The following is a 19,752-nucleotide window of genomic DNA, read 5'->3' on the forward strand; positions in this document are numbered from 1 at the left end:
CTGGGACAATGCTTTGTACTCTTTGTCAGTCTTCAGCAAATGCAGACCCTGTGTTTGTCTTTAGGGCTATTGCCACAAATTACCACAGCTCCATGGCTTAAAAGAAGTTTCTCATAGTTCTGGAAGCCCAAGGTCTGAAGCAAAGGTGCTGACAGAGCTGCATCCCCTCCCTGGCCCTAGAGGGAAGTCCTTCCTTGCCTTTGCAGCTTCTGGGGGGTCCACGTGCTCCTTGGCTCATGGCCATGTGACCCCAGTCTCTGCATCCTTTTCTGTTGTTACTGTTTAAAGATTTACTTATTTATTTGAAAGGCAGAATTACAGAGAGAGAAGGAGAGACAGAGACAGAGAGATATCCTCTATCTGCTGGTTCACCCCCAACATGGCTGCAATGGCCAGTCCAAAGCCAGGAGCCAGGGGTGTCATCTGAGTCTCACATGGGTGCAGGGGTCCAAGCCCTTGGAATATATTCTGTTGCTTTCCCCAGGTCATTAGCAGGGAAGCTGGTTTGGAAGTGGAGAAGCCAGGAGATGAACTGGTGCCCAAATGGGATGCCAGCATTGCAGGGAGCAGCTTTACCCTCTATGCCTCAAAGCTGGTCCCTCTGCCTCCTTTTTACATGCCTTGTCCTCTGTGACTGTATCTTCTCTGTTTCTGTCTCTTATACCAATAATTGGATTTAGGGGCCCACTTGGGTAATCCAGGAAGATGTCTTCTCAAGCCTTTAATGTAATTGTATCTGCAGAGGTTTTTCTCTTTTCTAAAAAGGTCACATTCACAGGTTCTGGGGATTAGATCATGAATATAACTCCCTCCTCCCCGCCCTGGGGTATTTCTTTTTTGCAAGAAAAAGTCAAATATATCGAACCAGCAATGAATGTCAGAGAGTTGTAGCCTGATTTCTGCCTGAACCTGAAACAAATCTTGAGGCTTAAGGAGCCATAGACTTGGATACTTCTTTGCTAGATTCCGAAACTTGTTTTTCTCTACCTCTTGCTTGCCTTAAAAGGTAGAATCGCAATGAATTTTCTTCCCACATAATCAGGATGAATAATGCTAATTGCCTTAATAAGTAATTTCAAAGCCTCAGTGGCTTGATAACAATAAGTTTATTCTTTGCACTTATCATAGCCCGTGGGTGGATATAGAACATTCTATCTTGTGACATTGCAGCTTTCAATATGTAGCTTCCTTGATCACTGGGGGAAGAGAAGTGAGCAGGGATGTTCATGCAAGGATTTTGGAGGGAAAGTGGCTGATTCCACTTCCCTTGTATATTCCATTGGTCAATATCAGTCACATGACTCCAATCTAACTGCAAAAAGAGTGGGAAATAGGGTTTGCCTGAATTCTCAGGCAGTGTTAAAGGGATAAATGAGCATTAGGTAACCTCTGTCACAGGTTAAAATAAATCCTTGTTATTTTTAAAAAAGCCTTAAGATAATGAGATTTATGTAAGACATGATGAAATAATAAGTAAATATGGAAATTGGGACAATGAGAAAATGAGAGTGAGAGATATATGGTACTAAGCATTGTTATGAACTTGAAGTTCTTTTGTTATTTTTCATACAACCTAAGTTGCTGTTCTTCTGTCATTGTGTCAGCTCAGAATTCATACTGCAGATTAATTTCCCTGCACTTAAGCCAAACAAGGCATCAAAATAGAAATCCTGTTTTATTAGCTTCATCTACATGGCTTTGTTCTTCATGTAAGCCAAGGAAGAAAGCGTCTCACAGAGATGTGCTCATTTTATAGAAAACGGAAGCATGAAAGCTTGAGTATGATTACTATACAAATAGTTCTCATAATGCCTAAGTCCCCGAGGCAGATGGATGGTGAGTCTGAAACGGACCTTGTTAGCTCTATACTGACCATGTCCTCGGTTGCTGTAACATTGTTGGTTGTGGTAGGTTTATTTCAACATGACCCTGAGCCACATGCTCTTTCCCCAAGAGTCAAAGCTGAATATGTTTTTGGGAAAGTCGCTTCCATTCTCAGTTTTCTCATCTGTAAAGTGAGGATCTCAGGGAGACTGCAAGTATGGTGAGATAAAATACTGGAAAGCAGCTAACTTTCAGTTTCTGACATATAGTAAGGGGTTCACCAATGCTCATTCTGAGTTTAATGGGGGGTCCTCCCATACTTTCCCTGTAAGAACCCATGCCCCCTCTGATGTGGCACTGGGCTGTGAAATGGGGTTTAGGTCATGGCTGCTGCTAGAACAAATACCAGATGAAGGACCTTAACCTGATCCTCTAACTCTGTGCTCTAGCACAAGGATGTCAACTCACTCTGGAACACATGGGATGCCAGGTATATATATATTTATAAACATCCAAGTTTGAGTCAGGTTTCCAGTTGGTGGGGGTGGGGTGTGGGGTGACATGCAGAGGCTTATAATCAATAGTGCAATGAATCTGCTGCGGGAGAGGAGCTGGGAGGGAAGGATATGGGCAAATGCGAGTGAGTGATGATCTGCCCAGGGCGTGGTGCTGGAGGACGCCTGGCAAGCACAGTACAGAGCATGTCAGGCTCTGTGGGTCTGCTTTGTTCTCCCCTTCAAGTATCTCAGATCTACTTGCCAGGGAAGATCTGAGAAAGGGAGGTTGGTCTCATGCCTAGAGCTGGGCCAGCAGCTTTTTATTACTAAATTTCTGTTTTCATCCATCTGGATTAGGACTATGCACAGGGAAGAAGGAATTGCAAAGAAAGCCTTCAGTTTCTCCCTTTTACGATATAAAATGGCAGTAGAGATTCACCCATTGGTCTTAAAGCATTTTTTGTAAGACTTCTGCTTTTGGGGTTGGTACTGTGTGGCATAGTGGGTTAGGTTGCCACCTGCAGTTCTGGCATCCCATGTGGGCACCGATTCAAGTCCTGGCTGCTCCACTTCTGGTCCAGCTGTCTGCCATGGCCTGGGGAAGCAGTAGGAAATGCCCCAAGTTCTTGGGCCCCTGCACCCATGTTGGAGATCTGGAAGAAGCTCCAGGTTCCTGGCTTCAGATCAGCCCAGCTCCAGCCATTGCAGCCATTTGGGGAGTGAACCAGCTGATGGAAGACCCCCCCCCACCCCTCTCGCCTCTGCCTCTCTCTTACTCTGCCTTTCAAATAAATAAATCTTAAAAAAATCTGCTTTCCTAAATATGGAAAGGCAAGATATATCATCCTTGAAAATTGAATGGCCCATTGACTGCTGGGTGATTTCTACTCTCTTCCTCATGGAGTTTTATTCAAATTTAAGGAAGAAAGAATGTTTGTTCCAGCTACTCTCTAAATGATGGAGCCATGTGTTTTATAACCACTCAGAGAGTCAATACTAATATATTGCTCTCTGACATTTATGTTCAAAGGCAGGGGTTTAAATCCTGGGGTGTTTGGATAAACTACATAGATTTACAAGATCTCCTGAGCAGTTATAATCAAAATAGCCTGGTAATGGCACAAAAACAGACTTAACCAGTGAAACATAATAGAAACTCCAGAAATCAACCCATGGATCATCTGCAACCAACTTATCTTTGACAAAGGAGCTAAAACCAATCCCTGGAGCAAGGACGGTGGCTTCAACAAATGGTGCTAGGAAAACTGGATTTCCACATGCAGAAGTATGAAGCAAGACCTCCCCACCTTACACGTTACACAAAATCCACTCAAAAAGGATCAAAGACCTAAATCTATGACCCGATACCATCAAATTATTAGAAAACATTGGGGAAACCCTGCAAGACATCGGCATAGGTAGAGTTCTTGGAAAAGACACCAGAGGCACAGGCAATCAAAGCTAAAATTGACAAATGGGATTACATCAAGCTGAGAAGCTTCTGCACTGCAAAGGAAACACTCAGCAAAGTGAAGAGGCAACCAAAAGAATGGGAGAAATTATTTTCAAACTGTGCAACTGATAAAAGATTGATATCTAGAATATATAAAGAGCTCAAGAACCGCGGCAACAACAAAATAAATAACCCAGTTAAGAAATGGTCAAAGGACTTAAACAAGCAATTTTTGAAAGGGGTAATCCAAATGGCCAACAGATGCTTAAAAAATGCTCGGGATCACTAGCTATAAGGGAAATGCAAATCAAAACCCCTTCCATTAGAATGGCTTTCTTTTTTCAAAAATTTTTTTCAATTTTTATTTTTCCCCAGAAACCTTTTATTTAAGGTATACAAACTTCATGCATTTCATAAATACAACTTTAGGAACATAGTGAGAGTGATTCTTCCCAATGTACCCATCTTCTCACCCCCGCTCCCACCATACTTCCTCCTCCCTTGCCTATTCCCATTCCTATTTTTTACTAAGATCTATTTTCACTTAACTTTATATGAAGATTAACGCTATACTAAGTAAAGAGTTCAACAAATAGTATGAAAAGAAAACTGTTTCTCAATAGTTTTTTGATTCCTCTTTTGATTTCTTCTAGGACCCACTGTTCATTCAGGAGCATGTTGTTGAGACTCCATGTGCTTGCATATGTTCTAGGGATTCCTGAGTTGTTGACTTCCAGCTGCATTCCACTGTTGTAGGGAAGATGCATGGTATGATTTTTATTTTTTTTTTAATTGCCTAGACTTGCTTTATGGCCTGGACTGTGGTCTATCCTAGAGAAAATTCCATGTACTGATGAGAAGAATGTATATTCTGCAACTTTAGGATGAAAAGGTCTGTAGATATCTGTTAGGTCCATTTGGTCTATAGTGTTGATTAACTCTGCTGTTTGCTGACTTTCTGTCTGGTTTATCTAGCCATTGCTGAAAGTGGGGTATAGAATGGAGTCCCTCATTACTATTGTATGGGAATCTATGTCTCCCTTTAGATCTATTAACATTTCTTTGAAATAGCCAGGTGACCTGTATTTAGGTGCATATACATTTATTATAGCCACATCTTCCTGTTGAGTGGATCCCTTAATCATTGCATAGTGCCCTTCTTTGTCTCTTCTGCATCTTCTGCTGCTTTCCCAGGCACATTAGCAGAGAGTTAGATCAGAAGTGGAGCAGCTGGGAAATGAACCTGTACCCATATGGGATGCTGGCACTATTGGCAGAGGCTTAACTTTCTATGCCAAATTGCTGGCCCCCATGTGTGCACTTCATCTTTTTTTTTACTTTAAGCAGATTTTCAGATTCTATTTTGTCCCCCAAAATGTTGAGAATCACTGGTTAACATAATATCAGTGTGGCGATGTATGATCATACCAGCTTACATTGTCTTTGCAATACTTAGAGGGTGTCAGTTGCTGCAGTTCATATTTGTAGCTATTTATTTGTATAATCTCACATATATGTATGATATGATTTAGTAAATTCCAGATTTATTTATTTATTTTAAGTTTTATTTGTTTTGAAAGAGAGAAAGAGCGAGCTTCCATCCACTGGTTCACTCTTCAAATGCCCCCAACAGTTGGGGCTGGGCCAGGGTCAAAGCTGGGAATGAGAAGTGCAATGTGGGTCTCTCATATGGGTGTCAGGAACCCAATTACTTGAGCCATCACTTTTGCAGGAAACTGGACAGGGGCTGGAGCTGGGAATTGAACCCAGGTACTCCAATGTGGGACATAGGTGTCCTTATGGCTAGGTGAAACACCCACTCTGAATTTCAGATTTTTGAATAAGCAAGTATAGGTTCATGGGTTCACATTCTAGCTCCTTCACTCCCTGATTATGTGACTTGAGCCCAGTTACTTGTGCCTTTGTTTCTTCCATTGATCAGAGAATGCTAATCCTTCTTTATCATGTTCCTAGAAGGCTTTGAAAGAGTAAGGTTTTTGAAACTCCAGCAAGTTGTACACGCAAATATTAATACCTCTTGGTAAACTACAGTTGTATAAAAAGTTTATCTAAACTGGGCATCAGTCTGTTTTAAAAAGTAATTTTAGGGACTGATGCTGTGGCATAGCAGTGCCGGCATCCCATATGGGTGCCAGTTCTAGTCCTGGCTGTTCCACTTCCAATCCAGCTCTCTGCTATGGCCTGGGAAAGCAGTAAAAGATAGTCCAGGGGGCTGGCACTGTGGCTCACTTGGTTAATCCTCCGCCTGTGGTACCGGCATCCCATATGGGCACCAGGTTCTAGTCCTGGTTGCTCCTCTTCCAGTCCAGCTCTCTGCTGTGGCCCAGGAAGGCAGTGGAGGATGGGCCAAGTGCTTGGGCCCTGCACCCCATGGGAGATCAGGAGGAAGCACCTGGCTCCTGGCTTCAGATCGGCGCAGCACTGGCTGTGGCCGTAGTGGCCATTTGGGAGGTGAACCAACGGAAGGAAGACCTTTCTCTCTGTCTCTCTCTCTCTCACTGTCTAACTCTGTCAAATAAATAAAAACAACACAAAAAAAAGAATATGGTACAAGTCCTTGGGTCCCTGCATTCACGTGGGAGACCCAGAAGAAGCCCCTGGCTCCTGGCTTTGGATTGGTGCAGCTCCAGTCGTTGCTCTCATCTGAGGAGTGAACCAGCGTGATGGAAGACTCTCTCTCTCTCTCTCTCTTTCTGCCTCTCCTTTCTCTGTGTAACTCTGACTTTCAAGTAAATTAATAAATAAATAAAATAATTTTAAATAAATACGTGCTACTTAAAGAAAAACAGATTAGGCAAAACATGAAGAACTCAATGATAATCTCACTACCCAATCTCACTTTAATATTTTATTGTACATCTTTCAAGTATTATTTTCATGAATAGAATTTAAATGCAGTCCTAGTTGTCACTCACTCTGCAGGCTTGCGGAGGAGCGGCAATGGATTTGCTGTTTTTTCTTTCTCCGGTCCTCCCTGGATTAGCTGCTGCCCACCCCCCCACTCCGTGGAGGGGCGGCACCCCCGCCGCTTACCCTGCTTCTGCGGAGGAGCAGCACACCGCCGGCCGGCTCTCTCAGGGGTTCCTTACATGTTCCTCTTGCACGTTGTCTCTCTCCTCCTTTATAGTCCTCTTCCACCAATCCCAACTCTGCTGGCATTCTATCCCCATGCGCTGAGCATGCTGCTCTCCTCCAATCAGGGGCAGGATCAGCTCCTGCAGCTTGTTAGTCGAATTGGTGAGGCAGCTGTGTGGAAGTTGTTTACTCCCTCTCAGCACCATATGGTGGGAGATCAGATGCATAGAGTTAGTCTTAGCAGTTCCAGTAGTTTAGTCTAGTCTCAGTAATCTCAGTATTTATCCTCAGTATTTATTTGTCCACAGTCTTAGTACTTATTTGTCTCCCGGGCAATGGGCCCTGCCATGTTACAGGAGACAGGCCCTGCTCCCCACTGGGCCCTGCTCCCCACGCTAGTTATAGTCTATTTCTAATTAGACCAGAGTGTTTATCCTTTATTTAACCAATTTTCTTATTTTTGGGTTTTGAGTTACATTCATTTTCAAAATATTAATATTTTTCAACAAAGATAATTAGATACAATTTAAAAGAGGTGATATACACACACACACAGACATACACACACACACATATATATACACATATACACTAGATTTTTAAAGATGTAATTAGTCCACTGGATATTTGCCACTTTTTAAAAAAAGCTCTAGATATACAAGGGAATTACAGAAACTTAATGGGAAGTTGAATTAAAAGAAGCATATTAAGGCACAAAAAATGAAATCTGTGCATACAAGTTCTTCAAAGGTTCATGGAAAACATGTATTATGGAAAAGCTATGCATGAATCCTCATACAATTGGATCAACAAATTATTTTTTCCAAAGTTTTACATCATGCAATGAGGCACAATAAACAGAAAAGTCATACGCTCCGAGCATAGTTCATTTCTCATTTATTGATTACAAAACAATTTTTTCCCATTGACAGGGTTTCCTTCTTTCCCTGCAAAGCAAACCATAATCTTGCTTCTATTTACAGTTTTATCACTGAAGCATAGATCCTTAAATCCTAGAGTTTAGTTTTGCTTGCTTTACCAAATTTATCTAAGTACATTCGTACATTATGTGTTCTTTTGACTGGGTTCTGATGTTTTGTTTTCTGTTTGTGGGATTCATTCATATTGGGAGCACATACCACATTTTTATTGCACTAATGTCTCCAAATCTGGGTAACAATTAACCAGCTGTGGTCCAATCTTGTCACATTACAGCACCTGAAGGCATTTTTATATTTTCATATTTTGGAGTTTATAAAAAAGGAAATAAATAAAAGTTTATATGAGTATCTACTGCAGACATCAGTAGTCTGAATGTGTAAGAAAGAAGCAAATGTGTTTTATGTGTTTGCTTCAGTTTTTATACATACAGTGTTTGATAAGGGAATGTATATATAACATATAGAAGTTATGTAATGTATATATGTATATATAACATACAGAAGTTAATCTGTGTTCTGAATACTTACTCCTTATTTTCTTTCTTTCTTTTTTTAATTTCATTTACTTGAAAGGCAGAGTTACAGACAGGCAGAGGCAGAGAGAGTGAGGGAGAGGTCTTCCGTCTGCTAGTTCACTCACCAAATGGCCGCAACAGCTAGGGCTGGGCCATTCCGAAGCCAGGAGCCAGGAGCTACTTCTGGGTCTCTCACATGGGTGCAGGGGCCCAAAGCCCCTTCAACTACTTTTCCACATCTTAGTAGAGAGCTGGATTGGAAGTAGAGCAGCTGGAACTCGAACCAGAGCTCATATGGGATACTGGTACTGTGGCACCACAGCACCAGCCCCAGTGCTCTTTATTTTCAAAGTAAAAGATCACATAGGGGTGTGTATGTGTGTGTGTGTGTTTGCTTGCACATCTGTGCAAACCAGAGATTTCTTTCAGAGTGTAGATTGTTAGTTCCCTTTTAAAGTGTGATGTGATCTATGTTTTTTGGTTAATAAAGTTGTCTTGCCTGCAGTTACATGTTGCACTTCTCTATCAACACTGTCTAGCTTTTAAAGAAAAGTCTGTGTAAAGCGTGAGGTTACAGAGACAGAGAGGAGGGAGAGAGATAGGCAGAGAGAGAGAGAGGAGAGAGATCTTCTATCTGCTGTTTCACTTCCCAGGTGGTTACATCAGCCAGGGACAATCTGAGGCCCAGAGCTTCATCTGGGTCTCGCACGTGGGTGCAGGGGTCCAAACACTTGGGCCATCTTCCACTGCTTTTCCCAGGCCATAGCAGGGAGCTGGATTGGAAGTGGAATAGTGGGGACACAAACCAATTGCTGTATGGGATGTAAGCAGTGGCTTCACCCACTACACCACAATACCAGCTGACATTTAATAATAAGATTTAGAGTTGCAGAATTTGCCTGCACATCATTTTGTTTAGTGTTTTGTAATGAGATTTAGTGATCTACAAACAAATACTTCCTATGTAAACATCAGCCAAAATAAGATGTGTTGAAAGATACATGTTTTATGAAGACTGTATATTAAAAACAAAAGTTGTTCCACTATAAAACAGACAGGGAGATGATCTGAGCGGTATGACCGTGCAAGACGTTAACTGCAGAGTCCTCAATACAGTTCTGGTCTTTGAGGGTTTATTGTCCCTGGGTGCTCTGCAGGAACAATCATTCTACACTTGCAGAAGAGAAGATGCCTTTCACAGCAGGGTCGCTTCCTTTCTTATCTCTCTTCCTTGTCTTAAGTCCTTTAGCCTATCCACAAATAGGGGTAGGGCATCTGGAAACATTGTTGCTTTTCCCCACCTTTGAGTGTCTGGGGCGAATTGGACCCCAGACTAGGAGAGAAAGGACAGAACCAGGAGTGGGGCCGCACAGCATTTCTCACAGGTTTTCATGAGCAAACCTCTTTTTGATGTTAGCATAGCTAATGTCAACAAGTGACACTGGTGGGTTGTCAAAACACCCCACTACCTTTGAATCCAACAGACCTGGTTTCAAATCCCAGGTCCCCCACTTACTAGCTGAGTGATTGTCAGCAAGACATACAGCCTCTACTATTTGTTTTCTTCATCTATTAACAGAAAATACCTAGATGTCTACTCTAGAGGGTTTAATAAGAACTGCACAACACAACTAGCTCTTAAGAATCTATAATATACTGTCATGGTTATGTGTGTGTGTTTTTTTTTTTTTTTTAAAGATTTATTTGTCTGTTTGAAAGGCAGAGTTACAGAGAGGCAGAGAGGTCTTCCATCTGCTGGTTGAACCCCAGATGGCCACAATGGCTGGAGCTGCGCCCATCCGAAGCCAGGAGCCAGGAGCCAGGAGCTTCTTCTGGGTCTGTCTCTCAGGCAGGTACAGGGGCCCAAGAACTTAGGCCATCATCTGCTGATTTCCCAGGCCATTGGAGAGAGCTGGATTAGAAGCAGAGCAGCAGGGACTCGAACCAGTGCCCATGTACAGTGCTGGCCTTACCTGCTATGCCACAGTGCCGACCCCAGTGGTTGCTTTTATATATCACTCTGGAGTGTGCTTTACATTGAGTTTCACATTGAAATCAACAAACCTTGAGTAAGCAAATCACCCTCTATCATAGCATGGGCCTGATTCAGACTGCTGTGGTCTGAACAGAACAAAAGTTTGGCCTTTCCGAGCAGGAGAGAATTTTCCATCCGGCTCCTTCTGGGTTTGATCCACACCATCAGCCCTCCTGGGTTTCAGGCTGCCAGCCCAACCACAGGTTTGGACTTGCCAACTTCCTTAATAACATGAGCCAATTCCATATAATAATTCTCTACATATTCACATCCCATTGGTTCTACTTATATGGAGAACTCTGATGCATCCATGGACTATGATAAACTACAAGCTCAAACCTGAATGTTAGCTGAGGTTAGCATCTGCATGTCCATGGCATAGAGCCTCTTACCAATACCAACAATCACCGAGGAGTCTGATGGTATGAAATTACTATAGGAGAGCAAGAATCAATTATATAAATTAATAACCATGGAACCAGCATCAAGATAATTTAGAATAGTTTTCCCTTCCATATGCAACTTTCTTCAGATTCCAGTAGACAGGAATGTCTTCTGCAAGGTCAGAGATCTCAGTAGCTCTCATTTTTAAGATTGAATGATATAGAGGGAATAGAAGTTTTAGAGGGACTCTGCTGAACTCCTAGAGGCTGAACACTGCCCCATCATCTTCGCAACCTCAGTAGGTGATCGCAGTGCCTGACACCTGTCACTGTGTCACATCTTACATCTTTTAAAAATTAATACAAGGAGCCAGCATTGTGGTGCAGTGGGATAAGCTGCGATTTGTAATGTTAGCATTCCATCTGAATGCTGGTTAGAGCCCTGGCTGCTCCACTTTCAATCCAGCTCCCTGCTAATGTGCCTGGAAATACAGTGGAAGATGGCTCAAGTACTTGGGCCCTTTCCACCTGTGTGGGAGACCAGGAAGAAATTCCAGGATCCTGGCTTTGGCCTGGCCCAACCCTGACCATTGCAGCCATTTGAGGAGTAAATCAGCAATTGGTTTACACTCTAACTCCCCTCTCTCTGTCCCTCTGCCTCCTAAATAAATAAAAAATACATCTTTAAAAAATTAATAAGAAAAGGTTGTGGAGATCCAGGGGAGTGATGGTCTCCAGTCAGGTGGTGTTTGATGAGCCTCAAATTATCATTTTATTCATAGTAAATGGAGCTATCTCTCCAGACGGAGATGCCTCTTTAAAATGTCAAAGATATCATCTTTTTCTTTTTTAGATCTAAGTGTCATTTATTGCATTTCACACCCAAGGGAAATTAGGCCTAGGGAGGCTGGGTCCACTGGTGAGGAGAAGTTCATCCCATTTCGCACTCCTCCCGGCTAATGCTCTCCCAGCCAAAGCAGCCACGTCACTCAGTGGAAGCTGGCAGTCTGAACTCTTTAAACCAAGGCCAATTTGAAAGAACCTACGGTACAGCTAGGAAAAGATACTATCTTGAATGGGGCAGCGGTGAGGTTCTGAGTTGTGGCAGGTGGACATTACAGCATTTTTAAGGTGCTGTCAAGAGTTCCGAGTGAAGAACCACTCCACACTGGCTCTCAGGGCATCTCTGCTTCCGAGTGGTGGGGATGGGGGCAGTAGGGTCAGGGGCGGCACTCAGGGGTTCAGGCTTTTGCTGTGGTCTCAGTGCTGATGTTGGCCAGCGGGAAACTGCCTGGTGGTACACAGGGTGGGGCAATGCCCCTGGCTCTCTCTGTATCAGAGCTTCCCGTCCTAAACATCTAATCATCTGTGAGGCAGATAGGAAAACTTATTTAATAAAGAGTCAGTTGTATCTCAAAAGTGGCAGTCTAGTGAAGAGGGAAGCTTTCTATAACGTATTGCGTTTCAGGCATTTGAAAGAAGAGTATCGCCTCTCTCTTCCTCTCCCTTCCCTGTCCTCTCTCTGTGGCCTTCTGCTATGGAACCCTCAAATCCAGAAATTTTTCTTTTCTCTGGGAAATTACTCCCATTCTTAGATGGTTTTACAAACCCCAGTGGCTTAGATTTGCTAGGCACTCATGGATACCATCCCCTGGGCAAACTTACTGAAAACAAGCTTGAGCTGCTTGCCACTCAAAAGCAAACACCCAAGACAGACAAGAGTTGATGCTAGGAAATTAGGTTTATCCAAGATGCTGGCAAGCTTGGGAAAGAAGGACATGCTCATCCAGACCACCTCAGGTTCTTGGGTTAGCTGGAGAGCTTTAGAAAGGGAGAGAAAGGGGAGATGAAGGGGTCGGCAAGAACCATGGGAACAAAGCCTGGGGCCAGCTGCATACTGGTGTCTGGCCAGGTGATAAAGGACTCCTTGGAGTCACGGTGGTTCCTTTCAGCCTGCAGTCCAAAACCCAATCCCTTAGGCTGTTGACAAGGGCAGGGGAGATAACTTAAAACCCCAACCAGTTTTCTCAAGGCCAGTTTTTGGAATTCTCCAGCAATCAATACTTATCTAAGTTAAACATGATTCTGATTAGTCACAAAGTCCACAGTTAGCTTTTGTTAAGCACAGCTGAGTCATTTGAGCTACTGTTACACAACTGGTCTGATTTGAAAGAGAAGATCCCAGAGGTGTGCATTGGTGGAAACCCTGCATGAGGACCAACGCTCTGGAGGACGCTGCATATCACAAATACACACACGCGCAAAGTAACATTCCTGAAGAGTGGCTGGACACCTCTGTCCCGTGAGTTCTGGAACTCAGTGCCAATTATAGCATCAGTCATGGCCATAATGTATGTTCTCATGGCTAACACCATTCAGGCCTCAGTGAAATGTTTTTCACATTACTCACTCTCTGTCCTCCAAGAAAAGGTGACTATGTCAGCATGCCATGTGCACTACACTGCTGCCAGTGCTGGAGATGAATACCATGTCAGCAGGCAGAAAGGATTTGAACATCAAAAACACTTAGGTATGAGAAAAGACAAGCTAATTAACTCATCAAACCCAAGAAGCATTGGCTTCTTGCATAACAGAATGTTCTTTCCAAGTAGTGCTGAAGGCCCATTTTTTTTCCTTCTTGTTTCAACTCATGGATCTAGAGATGCTCATGAGAATAAGGCATTCCCAAGAGTTTGTCATTGATGTCATTTGTTATGGTCATTGAGGCATTTTTCAATATTATATTTCCTATCATTTATATTTTACATACATAAGTCTAGATATAATATTGACCAAGGATGAAGTAATTCTTTTTTTCAAAAAAATTTATTTTATTTAGTTTCTTTTCAGATAGGGCAAGAGAAAGAGACAGAGATCTTCCAACTGCTGGTTCAGTTCTTAAATGCCTGTAACAGATGGTGCTGGGTCAGGTTGAGATTGGGAGCTGGGGCCTCAATCTGGGTCTCCGATGTGGGTGATCAGGACCCAAGAACTTGAGGCATCTTCTGCCTCTAGGGTACACATTATTAGGAAACTGGAATTAGAAGCAGAGCTGGGACTTGAATGAGGTACTCTGATATGGGATGCAGGTGTTATGTAGCAAGGTCGATATTAGCCTATGTGTGTGAGAAGGACCAAAGAAAATGGTAATTATTGTATGATTGAGAACAGATATAGAAGCAAGCCTTGGAAGCAGACCAGCATGTTTGTTGATGGATCCCAGCCCTCCCTTAGGGGCAACTTAGGGGAACCTTCAACCCACCACAAGGGGGCTATTAGATCCAGTAACACTGTGCTGATAAGTCCTGGGAGGAATTTCAGAAATTCCACTCCCAGAACACCCTCCATCCAGCGTATACCAGAAGAGGGAGTGAGGAGGCAAAACTGAAGGCTTGTACTCATACCCATAGAAACTAGTCCAAAGCAGGCTGTGCTCTCAATTGTTTACTGAGATGCCCTCCTGGTTTGTCAGATGCATTCTTTTTTTTTTTTTTTTTTTTTTTCCAGGTACTACCAATTTTAACTTTATTTCCTAGGTAGAGAAAGCCAAATTATGTAACCTTCCTATTGCAAGCATATAAAACCAATTTTAAATTGGTTTTAAATTTTTTAAAACTTTTATTTAATGAATATAAATTTCCAAAGTACAGCTTATAGATTACAATGGCTCCCCCCCCATAACTTCCCTCCTACCCGCAACCGTCCCCTCTCCTGCTCCATCTCCCCTTCCATTCACATCATGATTCATTTTCAATTCTCTTTATATACAGAAGATCAGTTTAGTATATATTAAGTAAAGATTTCAACAGTTTGCACCCACAAAGAAACACAAAGTGAAAAATACTGTTTGAGTACTAGTTATAGCATTAAATCACAATGTACGGCACATTAAGGACAGAGATCCTACATGAGGAGCAAGTACACAGTGACTCCTGTTGTTGACTTAACAAATTGACACTCTTGTTTATGGTATCAGTAATCACCCTAGGCTCTTGTCATGAGTTGCCAAGGCTATGCAAGCCTTTTGAGTTCGCTGACTCTGATCATATTTAGACAAGCTCGTAGTCAAAGTGGAAGTTCTCTCCTCCCTTCAGAGAAAGGTACTTCCTTCTTTGATGACCTGTTCTTTCCACTGGGATCTCACTCACAGAGATCTTTCATTTAGGTCATTTTTTTTTTCCAGAGTGTCTTGGCTTTCCATGCCTAAAATACTCTCATGGGCTTTTCAGGCGGATCCAAATGCCTTAAGGGCTGATTCTGAAGCCAGAGTGCTGTTTAGGACATCTGCCATTCTATGAGTCTGCTGTGTATCCCGCTTCCCATGTTGGATCATTCTCTCCTTTTTTTTTTTTTTTAATCTATTGGTTAGTATTTTCAGATACTAGTCTTGTTTATGTGATCCCTTTGACTCTTAGTCTTATTATTATGATCAATTGTGAATAGCAATTGATCACTTGGACTAGTGAGATGGCATTGGTACATGCCACCTTGATGGGATTGAATTGGAATCCCCTGGGCTATTTCTAACTCTACCATCTGGGGCAAGTCTGATTGAGCATGTGCCGAATTGTACATGTCAGATGCATCCCAATTATTTAACCTTGCTACCTAGCTTATCACTGCTGTATGTCTCACATCTGAAATTCCTTCCTGTTTGAATACAGAAACCTCTGATTCAGCTGTCTCTGGTAACACAAGTGTCCCAAGTGACTTTTATTTTTTTAAAGAAACTTGTTTTATTTTTTGTTTATTTTTAAAATTTATTTGACAGAGTTATAGACAGAGAGAGAGAGAGAGAGAGAGAGAGAGACAGAGAGAAAGGTCTCCCTTCCATTGCTTCATTCCCCAAATGGCCACCATGGCCAGTGTTGCACCGATCCGAAGCCAGGAGCTAGGTGCTTCTTCCTGGTCTCCCATGTGGGTACAGGTGCCCAAGCACTTGGGCCATCCTCCACTGGCCTCCTGGGCCACAGCAGAGAGCTGGACTGGAAGAGCAGCAACCGGGACTAAAACCCGGCACCTATATGGGATACTGGCACCGCAGGTGGAGGATTAACCAAGTGAGCCATGGCACTGCATCCCCTCCAAGTGGCATATTGATCACTAAGTCAAATGCTTGCCCTGATAGCAATTCCTTATATTGGCAACTAGATGAACACTAAATGCCAGAATTGCACATAGTTTGCTTTTTAAGCTTTATTTATTTATATGAATTATATATAGAGAGAGGGCCAGAGATACATATAAATAGATTATATATATATATATAGAGAGAGAGAGAGAGAGAGAGAGAGGGAGAAAGAGAATCTTCTATATGCTGGTTCACTCTCCAAATGGTCCCAAAGCCAGGACTGGGCCAGGCTGAAGCCAAGGGCCAGGAGCTTCATCTGGGTCTCCCAAATAGGTGCAGGGGTCCAAGGACTTGGGCCATCCTTTGCTGATTTCCCAGGCACATTAGTAGGGATCTAGGTCAAAAGTGGAGCAGCCAGGACTCAAACTGGCACCTATATGGGATGTTGGCATTGTAGATAGTAGCTTAACTCACTGTGCCACAGCACTGGCCCCAACAGTTTGACTTTTATAGATATATTCAGGGGCCGGCATTGTAGTATAGCCATTTGGGCCACCATATGTGATGCCAGCATCCCATATGGCCAGCAGTTCAAGTCCTGGCTGCTCTACTTCTAAACCAGCTCCCTGCTAATATTCCTGGGAAAGCAGTGGAAGGTGGCCCAAGTTCTTGGGCCCCTGCCATCCATGTGGGAGACCTGCATGGAATTTCAAGTTCTTGGCTTCAGCCTTGCACAGCCCTGGACACTGTGGCCATTTGGGGAGTGAGCCAGATCTTTCTCTCTCTCTCTCTGTCTGTCTCTGTCTCTCCCTTTCTCTGTAACTCTGCCTTTCAGATACATAAATAAATCTTAACAAAAAAACTTTCAAGTAAAAATACTAAATTAGGTTTAAACTTTCTTAGCATAGCATTGATTTTTTCTAATATTTGAATATTCAATAATAATGTTATTTTTCTCTTGATTTCTCTAATGATTTTGAATATATTAGAAGAAAACCATTGTTTTTGAAAAGATATATATGATTTTTAATTAAAAATAGAACATCTGACATTCAGAATAATAATTAACTTCAATCTTTGAAAATATTTTGCCAACTTTCAATCACATAAAAACCATAGCTTCATGCAGTCTTGCTCTTATGAATGTGTTTGTAAAGGGAAGAGGATGAAACATTCTTCATTTAACATTAGGTTCATCTTTAACTCTTAAATACTTGCAGAAATTGTATGTCCTGAGAATGAAAACCAGCTCTGATAGCTGGGAGCTGGCTTCCTCTGGGCAGGGCCCTCGGGTAGCAAGGAGCTGGCCTGGTCCTTAGTCAAACAGCCACTTTCTGAGGAGGAGCACCAGACAAGGCGTTTCTGGGACGGTGGTGGAGCAAGAGAGAAACAGGACAGCTTGGGGATCATTTTCTAGGGCTAAGAACCTTTTCCAAATCTCAACAAGAGCAAACATTCCCTTCTCCTACTTGTTAGGAGAGACTGCCCCTTTTTTTGTCATACAATATAGCTTCCTTTTCTTCTCACTTCCTAGAGAAGAATCATTAAGAATCTCAAACAGGGGCCAGTGCTGTGGCATAGTAGGCAAAGCCTCTGCCTGCGGCACCAGCATCCCATGTGGGCACCGGTTTGTGTTCTGGCTGCTCCTCTTCTGATCCATCTACCTGCTAATGTGCCTGGGAAAGCAGTGGAAGATGGCTTAAGTGCTTGGGCCTCTGCACCCATGTGGGAGACCTGGAAGAAGCTCAAACATAAAATCATGCCCATTCCTAGGCAGCATCCAGTCCTGACCCAAGTCCCAGTTCCTTACACTCTCCTCAAAATCACTTGACACAAGCCCCAGCCCTGCAGGTCCTTCTAATAAAACTGTGCTGGTTCTCCATGATGAATATTCTCTCTTGTTGCAATAAGTCAATAGCCCCAAATGCTGTAGAGGGGTTCCTGGCAGTGTTTGGCAAGAAGACATTGCTGCCAGCCTTGCTCCCCGTTCTTCTTGAAACATGGTTCTGTCGTGTGGCCCCCTCTTGAGCTGGTGCTATTGTGGTTTCCTCACTAGTTACTGAAGGACCAAACGTAAATCCCAAGGTCATCATTCATTTCACCCCAGATAGCACAAGAGGACCTTGCTCCTTGTGAGACGATGATATAATCATTCATGGAGGAATCTGATAAGTCTTTATGGAGCATCAATGCCATGTTAGTCACTGGTACAGCTGATGACCTAGCAGTGAACACCTGGACAAAGATCCCTGTGTTCAGGGCTCTTCCTTGCTGTAGTGCTTTGTGATTCTTTCCTGTGTTGGGTTTATATTAACAGAGCCTCTGCGTCAGCAGAAAATGATTCTTAGTCATTTGGGAAGAAGTTATGCCAACTGAATGAGAAACAGTTGATGACCAGTCTCCACTACCAAGTCTCTACAGGGTGCCCCGCCTCGGCCCTGTCCTTGTTGAAGATGAGAAAAGGCTCAAGACACACAAACTGGAGGGACACGCTCTCTGAATATGGGTGGATAATTTGTTTTGGTTAAAGTCACAGCAACGCATATTTGTACACAATTTATTAAATTAAAAAAGCTTCAAATTAAATATGCCTGTATTCATCTCTAACATCTTATTGGTACTATTTAAGGAAATCAGAGCTTTTCTTTGCATTTAGAAGAGGCAATCTTGTTTTTTGAAAAAAAAAAAAAATAAAAGGTTTATTTATTTGAAGTAGTTACAGAGAGAGAGGGAGAGATGCTCCACCTGCTGGCTCACTCTCTAGTTGGCTGCGGTGGCCTGAGCCAGGCTGAAGTCTGGAGGCAGAAGCTTCATCTGGATCTCCCACATGGAAGGCAGGGGCCCAAACACTTGGGCCATCTTCCACTGTTTTCCCAGGCCATTAGCAGGGAGCTGGATTAGCTGTGGAACAGCCAAGGCATGAACCATTGTATATAAGGGATTCTGGCATCATAGGCAGCTGCTTTACCTGCTATGCCACAGTGCCAGGCCCAACAATCTTGTTTTTCAAAGATTTATTTATTCACTTTAGAGGCAGTTACAGAGACAGAGAGAACCATTGATCTTCCATCATTCACTCACTCACTCACTCACTTCTTGTGCTGGGCCAAGAAGAAGCCAGGAGTCTAGAACTACATCCAGGTCTCCCACGTGGGTGCAGAGGTCTAAATACTTGAGCTATCTTTCACTGCGTTTCACATCCAGCAGGGAGCAGGATCAGAAATGGAGCAGTCAGGACTCAAACTGGCACCCACATGGGATGCTGGCATCGCAGGTGGTGGCTTGAACTGCTGCACCACAATGCCGACTCCAGAAAAGATAATCTTAATTCTAGCTCCAGCAGATTTATACCAAAATCTGAAATAAGAAGATTCCTGTTTAATTCAATGCAACAAACTTGTATTGATTATTTTCTGTGGGAAACGATAATCTCTTTTATGAAGGGCAATTTGCTTTGCAAACATCGGTGGATATTTTCAAGAGAATGCTTAGATCTGACCTTAATAAATTTGTAGCATATAGTACATATAGCTTATTATAAATATAAAGCAACGTTTTTAGTAATGACTCATATATAATAGTGTCTGCAATGTGGTTTCCATTATAACTCTAGTCCTCATCTGCTAGTAACTTTCTCCAAATTTAATCTTTGGGTTGAAATTTTCCATGCCTGTTTTAAGCTCAAAGGTATTTAAAAATTAGTTTTTAAAGTTGCAGGGCACTATTTTTGGCTATCATGTATACATCTTCTAATTGCAATGTGACAAGAGAAGCAAAACAAGAGAAAGATTTGAGTATGTGAGTGTGGTATTTAGGTGTTCAACTAGCAGCACAAAATGACCGTTACTGCCTACACTTAAGACCATTTCATTGTATTATATGTTTAGTTTTAATAAAGAAAAGATTATTATTGAGGCTGGAAAAATCCATTCTTTAT

The 19,752-nt window shown here is 42.6% G+C and overlaps 1 long non-coding RNA gene across 2 annotated transcripts in view; it reads left to right on the top strand.

Annotated features, from left to right (window-relative positions):
• LOC149125080 (uncharacterized) overlaps positions 1-18,371 on the top strand; it is a 36,295-nt gene extending 17,924 nt beyond the window's left edge. For both annotated transcript variants that reach the window (XR_016212568.1, XR_016212569.1), the window contains 2 exons: positions 4,428-4,542; positions 18,133-18,371. This is a non-coding gene — a long non-coding RNA (uncharacterized LOC149125080). The remainder of the gene's footprint in view (positions 1-4,427; positions 4,543-18,132) is intronic.
• The last annotated feature ends 1,381 nt before the right edge of the window (positions 18,372-19,752 follow it).

Source organism: Oryctolagus cuniculus, chromosome 8, assembly GCF_051225735.1.
Source record: "Oryctolagus cuniculus isolate XC-2025 breed Fujian yellow rabbit chromosome 8, ASM5122573v1, whole genome shotgun sequence".
Taxonomy (NCBI): Eukaryota; Metazoa; Chordata; class Mammalia; order Lagomorpha; family Leporidae; genus Oryctolagus; species Oryctolagus cuniculus.